Below are 15,514 nucleotides of genomic sequence, written 5' to 3' on the forward strand. Positions count from 1 at the left end.
CGCCACCGCCCGTCGAGATGACGTCACCACGCCGGCCAACTGAGACGCTTCATTGGTAAAGAGGAGTCTGACGCCTGCAATTCCCTCCTTAGCCGGAGGATGGTAGCAGAGGTCCACTAGTTCGTGTGTGTACCCTCAGAATTCCAATCATATGGGACATGGAAAGTTGTCCCACTTTCCCAGTATCTTGTGTGGTTCTTTCAGATATTTCCCAAGTGCTTACATTCACACTTGTTGTATCTTGTATGTAAGTATTTCTACCTAATGGAGATCCTGTATTTTATACAAGAGCAGCATACTATATATAGTCTACAATCTGTCTTGGATAGTGATTTTCCCAGTCAATTTTTGCGTACATCCATTCCATTCTCTTTAATAGCTGTGTCACATTACATAATTTACATGGCCAGTCCAATATTGATGGACTTTTGGTTGTTTTCAGTTTGGGGGCATTTTGTTTGTGTCCTCTGTTACAGATAGGCTGCAATGTGAACCTCTTTATACATGTGTATAGCTATATATAAATTTCTAGACATAGAATTTCTGGAATGAAAGAGATACAACCTTAAAATATTGAAAGTTTTTCAAACAATCTAATCTTCCTGATCAACCTTCAAAAATATTGTATCAACTTATACTCCACTCATAGTGAAACATTTATTGGATTTCTATTATGAGCCTTGTATCATGCTGGAGGTTGACAGTATGTATTTACATTTTAGACAATACCAAAAAACACCTGAGAGAGATAAGAGTGGAGCTCAAGTATAACATTTCCTCACAGTATCAGGCATAGGGATCTGTACCTGTTAGAAAAACTATGAATCCTGCCACAAGTGGAACAGCAAAGAACAGCATGTCCTACAGTAGGTCTGAAGGTATAATAGCATACTAAATTCCACTGTTATGTATAATAACAAATGTTTTTTGTTAGTTTTACTTTTCAGTTTCAAATTTCTGAAAGTATCTTACATACACTGTGAGTAATCTTCACAACCATTTGAGCTGGGTAAACTGAGTCAGGAAGGTCAGAATTATTGAATGAATGAATGAATGAATGAGTAAAAAGATCACTAACTTTAACATATCAGGGACAGTCATAGTCTAACCAAGTTTCAATCCACAAGCATTTATTTACAATTCTGAAAACTTCCACAGAATTACAAATGGGACAATAGTAGTAAATTACTATTTGGATAAAGAAAAGATACAAGTTAGCACAACCTAGTTTACAAACTTACAATTAGGCACATTCAATTTGGTGCTAAGTCATAAAATATTATTTTGCAATTTATGAAAAATATCCAATAGGCATGTAATAGCCAAAAAGTACAAATGATACAAATATCTATAGACATGACAGTGTACCAATTGTGACATAAATCTATCAGAAACTAGAAAATCTATTTTGGTCTTATAGTTCCAGCTTGCTAAAAGATACAGGCTTTGGGTGGGAACACAAAAAATCCAGACCTGGCCATAACAGGGTTTCCAGAAAGTATGGGAACTAGCAAAGAGTAGGCCTCTGGATGGAAGGGGGTCCAACATGAGATGAAACAATGCCTTAGTGGGTATGTAGTATGCTGGGATAGAAAATAAAGGAGCAAGGGATATTTGGAGAATCAGACAGCTAAGTATTTGACACTAACAAAATCTACCAGTATCCCATAGGGCCTCAGGTACCATGCAAGGGTTTGAGGGATTCCAGTGTTTAATTAAACCAAAATGTGACAATGGGAGGAATTAAGGAGAGCCTCAGGGATAGATGAACTGGGGATGTTACACCAAGACACGTCTCAGTTAACCTGATGGGTTCAAAATGCAGGAAGTGGGTATATGGGACAAGACAATGCCCTAACTGTAAGAATAAAGGTTTAGGTCAGGGTAGGGCCTCATGTTCCTAAGTGTTGAAATAGAGCTCTTTAGTTTCTTCCTCCTACATGTAAGATTCTTTGGAGGTTAAGATGATGCTCAACCTGCATGCTAAAGTTAAACGGCTGGAACTAGGGAGAGAAAATAAGTTACATAGGTTCGGAACCAGGAAAAGCCTAACTAAGGGTTTGCCTAAATAGAATTGAATGTTGGAACTGAATATTTTAATATGTAAACATTTTACTGATACCAAAATGTGTCTTACCACACTTCCCCCAATCTCACACCACCCACCCTAACCTGCAGTAGCTATGGGTCCCTTGATTTCTATGGAAATATAAAGAAAAGAGACACTGATCTGGCTTGCAGGTATTTAGTAAGTTGGTAGCCTCACATCACATACTAGTATCATGTGAGTAGGCCATCTGAAGTAGGAAGCTTAGGGGAAAAACCTTGAAAAACACTTAAAAGCTTAAGCCACATGTCTATACTACAACACCTTTCACAATTTCTTCTCAGATAAGCATCAACCCCATCAATGAAAAAACTCATATCTCATAATAGGAAAAACAGGCCTAAAAATTAAATGTGTGTCTTTGGAGGTCCCATCTATGGGATATCTTCCTAGTACCAGAAAAGTCCCCGGAAAGATCAATCTTTGCACCCCTCCCTGAAAGCTTACCACAAAGGAAAATGACTAGATCCATAGATTTCCTCCCTCAAACCAGCTTACCTCACATATAAATCATTAGCAACTCAGCCCTGACTCACATTACCACAGTCACAAGAGTGGTTGGGGAGCAAAGCACCAACCACGGGAACTAAAACAGAGGCAACCCAGGCCAAGTTGGGCTCATGGCAGATACTGCTCCTTACGCTTGGGTGAATAATGCGACTCACAGTAATGCCTTTTTCACAGACGCTTTTTAAAGTTTCTCCACAAAATCCAACAGGTCAAGTTCGTTCATGATGCTTCAAGATAAACAATCGTCAAGAGAAAAACATGCAGTATGTCTTACAATGTTGGAGTGCTTAAAAATATGACAAGGAAATAACCATGAGAACAAAACCAGAGCATTATAAAAAAATCTGTGTTCTACAAACATACCAGTGAATGCTATTAATAAGGTACTATGAGAGAAAACAAAATGAGAAATATACGTGAGACTGTTCCCTTTAGTGTACAGAATTCATGGCTGTTGCTGCACTATCGAGCTACTTACATCTGTGACTGTCTGTTCTGGTAATACAAAATGAGGCCAAAGTGTGGCAACTTGTTTCCCACAGAAACCAAAAAATCTACATGAATCTCTTTTCTCCTGTGCCCTTTCACCTTATCTGCTCCCAGTTCTCCACGAATGTCCTCTTCCTTCTCTAATTATTCTCCTCTTCATTTTGCTTGGCCTTGCACCCAAGCATGCAAGACAGAGAATCCTAGAGGTCCAAGATTCTAGAGTGGCTGTTTGCAAGGGGGAGGAGATTACAGTAACTGCCACACTGTATATACTTCTGTGCAAAGAAAAAGGGACCGTATTCAGAATGTCTCTCACATATAAAGGAGCTGGATGGCAGGATACCTGTGTGGCCCAAGGAACTATAGGCAGCAAATTATGGGCAAAAGAATTGCAACCAAAGGCTGGAAGAGGAAAGGTTTGCAACCAGCTCTGTCTCCTAGCTCTCTGGTATTTGCGTCCAACGAGCAGTCTATTTTGTGAAGCATCAAGCACTGAAAAGAAGACTTCTGCTGCTGGAAGTTGACAGGAAGTAACATCCATGAGGGTAAGAATGCAAGATCAAGGCTTGTCCTAGAAACAATGCCCATAATGGAAAAAAAAAAAAGGAAAGCAGAAGAGAAATGTAAGTCGCAAGTCCAACCTGGCCCAGCCTGGCCCAGCCCAAGGAAGGTAGGAGTCAAGGAGACGAAACTTAAAGAGAAGAGCCTTGGACCACAACACTCTCCACAAGGTACACTCAACAAAGTTCACCCTACGCTTTAACCAAGTTACAAAAAGAGCTTCTTAATCCCTACTTCTGCTCCTTAAAAGCTGCTATAAGTTCACTAATTAGACAGATATGATTTCAGAACAACTGTAATAGTCCAACTAGATGGCTCTTGCCTTCCTAAGGATATTAATTAAATAAGATATATATAGCTCTAAGTATATGATACATAAAATATAATACTCTGCAGGATATAGGTAACTGTTAGTAAATTATATTAATGAACGTCTGTAAGAAATGTTGCAACGATTTCCCTAATGTAAGAGCCTGGGGGAGGTAAATCTGTCTTCTAGGATTTCCTCCCCAGAGCTCAGAAATGTAGGTGTTGTTTTAGCTCTGCTACACTCTCTCCACCCAACCCCGCCTTCCTGTTGGGGATCGGACCTCCCTATTGGCTATCTCATACCTTGAAACTGCCTGCCTTGTGACATCATTCTCCTACCAAGCCTACTACCACTTGGTAGAGTCTAAGGGTTTCCGTGGACTTGTCTGTAAATAAATTTGGATCATCACAAGTGACCGGTGACCAGTGACCAGTGACCAGTAACCAGTGACCTTTGTACTGGACACATGCGCCGTTCAGCTGCAGCCACTCAGACATCCTCTGGTGTTGTCTCCTCATCCCTTGTATCTGCAGTTGATGTTTTCTCTTCTTCTCTGACCACATCAGGTAAGAAAAGAAACTTTTTAAAGTTTTTCGTTAGATTTATTTTGCCCCTAAATTTACTAGTAGATTCAAAATAGCATGGAATAATGAGGGAAAGTACTGAACTAGAAGTCTGGAGACCTAATTTCAGTTTTGACTTTGGCATTTACTATCTGTGTGACTTTGGACAAATCATTGACTGTCTCGCAAAGCCTGATTTTTTCCTTATCTGTTACGTTAGGACACTACATTGGTTGATCACTCTGATCCCTTTTGTTCCGAATATTGAGGCTTAAAGGGTACCCATGTAGAAAATGAAATCAGAGCCTTCTCAAGAGTGTTTCAACAGAAACATAGAAGAGACAGGTGACATAGAAAACTAGCAATATATAGCAAGATGTTTCATCTCTAATGGTCTCCCTCCACTAATATTTCGACTAGTTGAAAAGAGAAAATAGGGAGAGAGGATGGAGAGTACTGGGCTATAGGGAGGCACAGAGTCAAACGTAAGGAAGTTTAGGATTGTTTTCATCAGCACAGGCCAACAGGAACCAAGAGATAGGATAAAAAAATAAGAATGAAGAGGGAAAGCATACAGGAGCTCTCAAGAAAAACGTAGTTTGCAATGGAATGTTGATGGGAACCAAAGATTTTAAATTAAAGCAGAAAGAGCATAGAGTGAATTCTGCTCAGAGCAGGGCAAAACAAAGTTGATTGTAGCAAATCCTTATTTTAACAGACTAAGAGGAAAGTAAGGACAGAACAGGGCATCACCAGGAAAGGCAGCTTACCAGGAAAGTCATACTCAGTGTTTTCTCTTTTATTGCCTCTCTGAATACAGTTGGCACCTGCCAGTTTTGAATGTAAACATTGTAGAAATATGTCCTGGAAATGATGCTTCCTATATACAAGAGACCAAAGTGGTTATCTAGGGGTCTGATTTTCAATGTTTGATTCTAATTTTTAAACTATGTAGACGTTTTACCAATTAAAAATTTTAAATGATATCTTCGAAATTGAATCAGAACTATATCCTTTGTGTGATATGTAGGTTCTAAGGCAAGGTTGCTTTTCATCTTTACAGTTCTTTCCTTCCTAACACAGAGAGCACATTGATCAACAGCCATCGTTTGTTTTTAGATCTTAGCTACCTAAGAAGAAAAAGAAAAATTCAAGCCCCACATCTCTAATTCCACATTGAGGGAATTCACTGGCGGTCCAGTGGTTAGGACTCGGTGCCTTCACTGCCAGGGCCACGTGGTGCGGCAAAAAAATAAAAATAAAAAAAAAATTCTACATTTATCTAGAACAATATTGTGGAGTCCTTTCGATGTCCTTACATTTGAAAATCTTTTTTAATTGGATTCTAGTGATGATGTTTTTTTTAGGTTTTGGGATGTCATCTTCTTGGATGTTGAAGATAATAATAAGATAATGTAAGTTCTAGAATAAATACAAAAACCTTCTTGATACTTTTTAAGCTTCCTTTCTGCTTATTATATATTTCTATTCTTTGAACTATATTTCTACCAGGCTGAATACCTGTTACTTGCTGGGTAAAAATATGAATGGGCACAATAATGAAATTCTTTTACACTTATTATTTTGCTGTCTGCTTTGTACCAGTTTTCATTGAAATACTTGTCTGCATATATTGTGGCTATGTATACATTCACACTGATTGAATTTTGTTGCTTGTTATGCATTTTTACTGATATATCTTCCCTGTCTGTATGTACTGGCTAGGAATTCATTCAAAATCACCTTCTATCGTGTTTTTTGGTTAATAGTATTCACTAAAATACAGTGGGCAAAATTCACTTTCATAATATTGCATGTATGGTACAGAATGTCATTTGTTAGTAAACTCATTTTGCTTTGACACTTGCCACATACCCCAGTTTTCATAACTATGTATTTCTTTTACGTTATGTAATATGTTTATTATGATATTTCTTTGTCTTTCTAGAACTTATTGTATCTTCCTCCCTATAAATCATACGCTATATATCAGCTTATTCATGTATTAATTATTACTGCTATTATTATTGGTGGTGCTGTTATAACCACTTTACAGATGAGTAATCTGAAGTAATCAGATAACGTTTTTCTTTCCAAAAGAACTTAAGAAATTCGCTTTCGGGTAAACATTTTGAGGTGGGATGAGAAACCAGGCTTGAGGAGGGTAAAAGTGATTCTTTAAATTTACCGGTTGGACTGAGCTATATGTGAACTCTAGACACTGAATCTAGACACTGAATCTAGACACTGAAGATTACAATGGTAATAGCCGTACTATTTTCTAACGGACAAAAAAAAATGCCTATAAATTCTATTTCTCCCGCTTTATGGCAGTATCAAGCTCAGAGTAGTGTCCTGGCAAGGAAGTCTGGATACTTAGGTTCTGAAACCTGGTGAGGACACTAACATAATGAGAGAACTTGAACAAGTCAACTCCACCTCTCTGAGCCTCAGTTTCTTTCCTCATGAAATGAGACTGTGAAAATAGAAGTTCTATAAGAACCTCCTAGTTCTAAAATGCTTCCAGTCTACAAAACAGCATAGAAGTCCATACTAGTGCAGGCTGAAGGGAAAGACAGGGCAGGGAGAAGGTTGCTTCCAGCCTAGAGAGCAATGTCTGAATCATACCACTTGGGTCTTCTGCCCATCTGTGTCCAACATGGGAGCACAGGCAGCTAATACAGAAGAGTGTAAAACGGCTGAGTCCTTGCAACCATCATAACGGTCTGATTTTTGGTTTCTCAGTAAGTACTGACATTACAGGTGTCTGGATAGCAAGAACCTTAAGATAATGCTGTTCCTCAAACACAGTGAGAATGTATCAATCTCCCTGATTTTTTCATTACCCTCTTGTTCTCAAAGAAAATTTCCAAAATCCATCTCTGCTTGGAACTCTGAATTCTCTGCAGCACTCTCTTCCTGGGGTGAGCAACGCACCTTCCCTAACAGGAAGTGTCTGCAACTTCTCCAGAGTCTCTGCTCCTGCCCTCAGTTCGGCATCAGCTACTGGTACCTCTTTCCACACACTCATGGGTAGCGCCTACCTTCACCAACAGTCTAGCAAAACTATGTTATCTGGAGTTACTGACCAGAGCCAGACCTCCACTTCAGCTGCTTCCTATCTGGGTGTTCTTGACTGGGACATCACAGGAAGCACTGAAAAGAATTCTCCTTCACTCGGAGACTTGACTCTGGCAGTCACTGACCAGCACACAGCTGCTTCCTCCATGTTTATGGCAGCCCAGTATGATAAACTGCAGACACCAATAACATGGTCCCTCTATATCCATCACTTTCTGCCAGGCTTGCTTAGGGAACACCATCTCATATTCCAGATCAGGGACGCAGCCTGTCACATCCCTACCAGGAAGGAAGCCAGGTATGCTACTATAACCAAGGCACATTGGGGTCTCTACTGTATGGAGAACTTGGTTCCTGCCTGCAATCCTATGGCTCTGTGTCATACACAGGAAGTAGTGCCCCTGTACAACCAGAAGTGGTTATGGTACTAAAGGAGATTCAGCCCACAAATATCCAACCACCAGCTTCCACCTCTGGAATCTACTACCCTGTGTCGGCTCAAGCCATCACAGAAACAAGTTTTCAAGGTGAGTACAAACAGCAAGAAAGTTGAACAATGAGGTCAGCATTCAAAAATGGGGTCAAATCTACGGCTGTGAAGTGGTGTACAGACAGGTAGAATTTAGATCCTGAGCCTTTAATAACCACTACCTTCGCTCAGGGCTCTCTGGTTTTAGATTCTATACAAGAACACCTAGGGTTTCCCTGGTGGTACAGTGGTTAAGAATCCGCCTGCCAATGCAGAGGACATGGGTTTGAGCCCTAGTCAGGGAAGATCCCCCAGGCCGTGGACCAACTAAGCCCATGAGCCACAACTACTGAGCCTGCATTCTAGAGCCCGTGAGCCACAACTACTGAAGCCCACGCGCCTAGAGCCCGTGCTCCGCAGCAAGAGAAGCCACCACAATGAGAAGCCCGCACACCACAACCAAGAGTAGGCCCCGCTAGCCACAACTAGAGAAAGCCCGTGCACAGAAATGAAGACCCAGTGCAGCCCACAAAGTACATACATAAAATAAATAAGTTCAAAAAATAAATAAATAAAAATTAATTTTAAAAAAGAACACCTAATGCAGGGGGGAAGGTGGGAGGGACACTCTAAAGGTCATCTATGCTACATGTACAAGAACCCCGAGAGCATACCAATAGGGACCACATTTTTCACTGCTGTAGCCGATCATTCCCCCTGTACTACCACACTGTATCAATCCCTTCCCTGATCTACTGCTACAGTCTTTTGGAAGCTGTTTCACAACTCTTGCTGTCATAGTGCCAGTTTAACTGTCCTCACTTCCCTAATTTATACCAGGATTTAAGACCTTGTGGTCTGGGATTCTGTCCAGAGCAAGCAGGCTAAGACTCTGTCTTTGTTTATATATTTCATCAGGAAGGGCTCTACTCCCTCTCCTAGTTCATGGTGTGAAGTGTTCTTAGCCTCTCAGGAAAGTGGGGAGAATTGAAAGGACTCTATATGAGAATGCTAGGCTTTGTGAAACATTTCATTTCTTTAAAAAATAACACTCATTTTTTATTTGACTTTTAACAATCCTATGAAATACAAAGAAAGCCAAGAATCGGTGACATGAAATGATCACCAGTAAGAATTCCAACAGTCACCCATTATCTCGTAGCATAGGGCAGTGTCCGTGATCCTTAAGAAGAGTTACTAGAAATGCCTTGTCCATCTTGCCCCTAAACACCAACACAGCAATCATGTACCTTGAAAGGTACATGATTGCTGTGTTGGTGTTTAAGGGGAGCATCTCACTTACCAGGGACTGACTTCTACCTGGATTGCTTTGTAGGGATGGAGACTTCCCTGGTGATGAAAAATTCCCTGGGATTTCAACCTCCAAGCCAGACATCTTGTGTGACACAAACTCAAGAACTCCCCAGGTCCTGCAGGAGCAGAAATATTCAGATACTTGAGAGTAACCCACCACCTGAACTTGGGGACATTTCAGGGACAGCTCCAGTCCAGAGTGCCAGTAGTCTCCTGGCCCTGCCTCCAGCTCCAAGCCAGGGACAAATAGAGAGTGAGCACTTGGAGGATATTAAAACCAAGCTTTCAAAGCCTCTGGATGCCTACCGGATCCCAAGAGAAAACCAAGAGCCTCCACTACTCCCTTTAGAAATCCCTGATATTCACCAGCTCCTGGCCTGCACTGATGCATCCCCTCAGCCAAGAGGAGCAGCCCGGTTCTGAAAATGCTGATCGGGGAAAGAAGAGCCTGAATCTTGAGGACGTAGGCACACTTGAAAATGGGATGGAATCTAGCAGTGGTTTTGCAGACGTTACTACACTGGTGGAGGATATTCACCTTCCCCAGCTCTTTTATTCTTTGAAAGATCTTGATCAATCCAAAGGTCCCAACGTGATCAAAGTCAAAGACACCAGAGCCATTAAAGTGAATCAGGTGCAGGAAAAGCCACGTGTCATAAAGGTTCCCTCTGCTCAACCCAGGAAGAACAAACATAAAGCCTCTGAGCCTATCAGTGGTGTTCCCAAGGCCAAAATCCAGCCAAAAAATCCAGCGTGCCTGTTACGGGGAGAAGTGCTTCTATGCCATGCTGCAGTCAGTGACAGGGCTCCTGTGAACACGGCCAAGCATTCCAAAGGCAAACCTCAGAAAGCTGCATCCAGAAAGATCAGCAAAACGAAGAGCCATGGGCAGGAAAGGACCACAAGGACCAGAGGAAGGAGGAAGGCTGAAGAGAATAAGCAGTCAGGGAACAAAGCCAAGGCAGAAGAGAGGCCAACAATTCCCCAGATGAAGCGAAAGAAGCAGCAAACTGGGCTTATCCAAGAGAACTTTAAAAAGCCTCGAACCTCCCTAGGCATGCGCATGCTGGAGTCTGTGAAGGTTTTTCATGCACTGGGGGAGGAGAATGATAAGAAAACTGGGCTCTCTTCCTGTCGGGTCTTGGGAAATTCAAGCAACCCTAAACACCCCCAGGCACCCCCAGCTATCCAGCCATGGAGGCATACCCCAAGTGAGGGTAAGAGTCCTGAGAAAACTCAAATCGAAGCCCAGCAACCAGACAGCAGAGCTGAAAAAGTGTCCATCTCCATCCCAGTATGAGCTGCCGCCTCCTGGGAAGGTCAAGTTGATACCTCTGCCTTTTTCTGCCTGGGACAAGCCTCAAGCTCGACCTGCTCCTCGGAGGCCACAGTCTCTGGCTTCACATCGGCCTGCTGTGGCTGACTGTGCCCAGCCTGCTTCTACTAACTCAGCTCAACCTCCAGGATTGAAGTGGGTAAAAGTGACTCTTTAAATTTACCGGTTGGACTGAGCTATATGTGAACCCTAGGTAATAGCGTGAGAACTGCACAAGCAAAGTAAGACACTGAAGATTACAATGGTAATAGCCGTACTGTTATCTAACGGACAAAAAAAATGCTTATATTATAAGTTCTATTTCTTCTGCTTTCTGGCAGTATCATGCTCAGAGTAGTGTCCTGGCAAGCAAGTCCGGATACTTAGGTTCTGAAACATGGTAAGGATGCTAACATAATGAGAGAACTTGAACAAGTCAACCCGACCTCTCTGAGCCTTGGTTTCCTTCCTCATGAAATGAGACTGTGAAAATAGAAGTTCTCTAAGGACCTCCTAGATATAAAATGCTTCCAGTCTATGAAACAGCATAGAAGTCCATACTAGTGCAGGCTGAAGGGAAAGACAGGGCAGGGAGAAGGTTGCTTCCAGCCTAGAGAACAATGTCTGAATCATACCACTTGGGTCTTCTGCCCATCTGTGTCCAACATGGGAGCACAGGCAGCTAATACAGAAGAGTGTAAAACTGCTCAGTCCTTGCAACCATCGTAATGGTCTGATTTTTGGTTTCTCAGTAAGTACTGACATTACAGGTGTCCGGATAGCAAGAACCTTAAGATAATGCTGTTCCTCAAACACAGTGAGAATGTATCAATCTCCCTGATTTTTTCATTACCCTCCTGTTCTCAAAGAAAATTTCCAAAATCCATCTCTACGTGGAACTCTGAATTCTCTGCAGCACTCTCTTCCTGGGGTGAGCAACGCACCTTCCCTAACAGGAAGTGTCTGCAACTTCTCCAGAGTCTCTGCTCCTGCCCTCAGTTCGGCATCAGCTACTGGTACCTCTGTCCAGGCAATCATGGGTAGCGCCTACCTTCACCACCATTCTAGCACAACTATGTTATCTGGAGTACTGACCAGAGCCAGACCTCCACTTCAGCTGCTTCCTATCCAGGTGTTCTTGACTGGGACATCACAGGAAGCACTGAAAAGAATTCTCCTTCACTCGGAGACTTGACTCTGGCAGTCACTGACCAGCACACAGCTGCTTCCTCCATGTTTATGGCAGCCCAGTATGATAAACTGCAGACACCAATAACATGGTCCCTCTATATCCATCACTTTCTGCCAGGCTTGCTTAGGGAACACCATCTCATATTCCAGATCAGGGACGCAGCCTGTCACATCCCTACCAGGAAGGAAGCCAGGTATGCTACTATAACCAAGGCACATTGGGGTCTCTACTGTATGGAGAACTTGGTTCCTGCCTGCAATCTTATGGCTCTGTGTCATACACAGGAAGTAGTGCCCCTGTACAACCAGAAGTGGTTATGGTACTAAAGGAGATTCAGCCCACAAATATCCAACCACCAGCTTCCACCTCTGGAATCTACTACCCTGTGTCGGCTCAAGCCATCACAGAAACAAGTTTTCAAGGTGAGTACAAACAGCAAGAAAGTTGAACAATGAGGTCAGCATTCAAAAATGGGGTCAAATCTACGGCTGTGAAGTGGTGTACAGACAGGTAGAATTTAGATCCTGAGCCTTTAATAACCACTACCTTCGCTCAGGGCTCTCTGGTTTTAGATTCTATACAAGAACACCTAGGGTTTCCCTGGTGGTACAGTGGTTAAGAATCCGCCTGCCAATGCAGAGGACATGGGTTTGAGCCCTAGTCAGGGAAGATCCCCCAGGCCGTGGACCAACTAAGCCCATGAGCCACAACTACTGAGCCTGCATTCTAGAGCCCGTGAGCCACAACTACTGAAGCCCACGCACCTAGAGCCCATGCTCCACAACAAGAGAAGCTACCACAATAAGAAGCCCGCACACCGCAACCAAGAGTAGCCACCACTGGCCGCAACTAGAGAAAGCCCATGCACAGCAATGAAGACCCAGTGCAGCCCAAAAACTACATACATAAAATAAATAAGTTCAAAAAATAAATAAATAAAAATTAATTTTAAAAAAGAACACCTAATGCAGGGGGGAAGGTGGGAGGGACACTCTAAAGGTCATCTATGCTACATGTACAAGAACCCCGAGAGCATACCAATAGGGACCACATTTTTCACTGCTGTAGCCGATCATTCCCCCTGTACTACCACACTGTATCACTCTCTTCCCTGATCTACTGCTACAGTCTCTTTGGAAGGTGTTTCACAACTCTCGTTGTCATAGTGCCAGTTTAACTGTCCTCACTTCCCTAATTTATACCAGGATTTAAGACCTTGTGGTCTGGGATTCTGTCCAGAGCAAGCAGGCTAAGACTCTGCCTTTGTTTATATATTTCATCAGGAAGGGCTCTACTCCCTCTCCTAGTTCATGGTGTGAAGTGTTCTTAGCCTCTCAGGAAAGTGGGGAGAATTGAAAGGACTCTATATGAGAATGCTAGGCTTTGTGAAACATTTCATTTCTTTAAAAAATAAGACTCATTTTTTATTTGACTTTTAACAATCCTATGAAATACAAAGAAAGCCACGAATCGGTGACATGAAATGATCACCAGTAAGAATTCCAACAGTCACCCCTTATCTCGTAGCATAGGGCAGTGTCCCTGATCCTTAAGAAGAGTTACTAGAAATGCCTTGCCCATCTTGCCCCTAAACACCAACACAGCAATCATGTACCTTGAAAGGTACATGATTGCTGTGTTGGTGTTTAGGGGGAGCATCTCACTTACCAGGGACTGACTTCTACCTGGATTCCTTTGTAGGGATGGAGACTTCCCTGGTGATGAAAAATTCCCTGGGATTGCAACCTCCAAGCCAGACATCTTGTGTGACACAAACTCAAGAACTCCCCAGGTCCTGCAGGAGCAGAAATATTCAGATACTTGAGAGTAACCCACCACCTGAACTTGGGGACATTTCAGGGACAGCTCCAGTCCAGAGTGCCAGTAGTCTCCTGGCCCTGCCTCCAGCTCCAAGCCAGGGACATATAGAGAGTGAGCACTTGGAGGATATTAAAACCAAGCTTTCAAAGCCTCTGGATGCCTACCGGATCCCAAGAGAAAACCAAGAGCCTCCACTACTCCCTTTAGAAATCCCTGATATTCACCAGCTCCTGGCCTGCACTGATGCATCCCCTCAGCCAAGAGGAGCAGCCCGGTTCTGAAAATGCTGATCGGGGAAAGAAGAGCCTGAATCTTGAGGACGTAGGGACACCTGAAAATGGGATGGAATCTAGCAGTGGTTTTGCAGACGTTACTACACTGGCGGAGGATATTCACCTTCCCCAGCACTTTTATTCTTTGAAAGATCTTGATCAATCCAAAGGTCCCAACGTGATCAAAGTCAAAGACACCAGAGCCATTAAAGTGAATCAGGTGCAGGAAAAGCCACGTGTCATAAAGGTTCCCTCTGCTCAACCCAGGAAGAACAAACATAAAGCCTCTGAGCCTATCAGTGGTGTTCCCAAGGCCAAAATCCAGCCAAAAAATCCAGCGTGCCTGTTACGGGGAGAAGTGCTTCTATGCCATGCTGCAGTCAGTGACAGGGCTCCTGTGAACACGGCCAAGCATTCCAAAGGCAAACCTCAGAAAGCTGCATCCAGAAAGATCAGCAAAACGAAGAGCCATGGGCAGGAAAGGACCACAAGGACCAGAGGAAGGAAGAAGGCTGAAGAGAATAAGCAGTCAGGGAACAAAGTCAAGGCAGAAGAGAGGCCAACAATTCCCCAGACGAAATGAAAGAAACAGCAAACTAAGCTTATCCAAGAGAGCTTTAAAAAGCCTCGAACCGCCCTAGGCATGGGCATGCTGGAGTCTGTGAAGGTTTTTCATGCACTGGGGGAGGAGAAAGATAAGAAAACTGGGCTCTCTTCCTGTCGGGTCTTGGGAAATTCAAGCAACCCTAAACACCCCCAGGCACCCCCAGCTATCCAGCCATGGAGGCATACCCCAAGTGAGGGTAAGAGTCCTGAGAAAACTCAAATCGAAGCCCAGCAACCAGACAGCAGAGCTGAAAAAGAGTGTCCATCTCCATCCCAGTATGAGCTGCCGCCTCCTGGGAAGGTCAAGTTGATACCTCTGCCTTTTTCTGCCTGGGACAAGCCTCAAGCTCGACCTGCTCCTCGGAGGCCACAGTCTCTGGCCTCACATCGGCCTGCTGTGGCTGACTGTGCCCAGCCTGCTTCTACTAACTCAGCTCAACCTCCAGGATTGAAGTGGGTAAAAGTGACTCTTTAAATTTACCGGTTGGACTGAGCTATATGTGAACCCTAGGTAATAGCGTGAGAACTGCACAAGCAAAGTAAGACACTGAAGATTACAATGGTAATAGCCGTACTGTTTTCGAACAGACAAAAAAAATGCCTATATTATAAGTTCTACTTCTGCTTTCTGGCAGTATCAAGCTCAGAGTAGCGTCCTGGCAAGCAAGTCCGGATACTTAGGTTCTGAAACCTGGTAAGTATACTAACATAATGAGAGAACTTGAACAAGTCAACCCGACCTCTCTGAGCCTCGGTTTCCTTCCTCATGAAATGAGACTGTGAAAATAGAAGTTCTCTAAGGACCTCCTAGTTCTAAAATGCTCCCAGTCTACAAAACAGCATAGAAGTCCATACTAGTGCAGGCTGAAGGGAAAGACAGGGCAGGGAGAAGGTTGCTTCCAGC

General features: G+C 43.1%; 2 pseudogenes; both read left to right on the forward strand.

Moving 5' to 3' along the window:
* Positions 1-4,443: 4,443 nt before the first annotated feature.
* LOC136133529 (uncharacterized protein C2orf78-like) lies at positions 4,444-10,897 on the forward strand (annotated as a pseudogene).
* Positions 10,898-11,242: 345 nt separating this feature from the next.
* On the forward strand, positions 11,243-15,085 carry LOC136133530 (uncharacterized protein C2orf78-like; annotated as a pseudogene).
* Positions 15,086-15,514: the final 429 nt, after the last annotated feature.

Source organism: Phocoena phocoena, chromosome 14 (assembly GCF_963924675.1).
Source record: "Phocoena phocoena chromosome 14, mPhoPho1.1, whole genome shotgun sequence".
Classification (NCBI taxonomy): domain Eukaryota; kingdom Metazoa; phylum Chordata; class Mammalia; order Artiodactyla; family Phocoenidae; genus Phocoena; species Phocoena phocoena.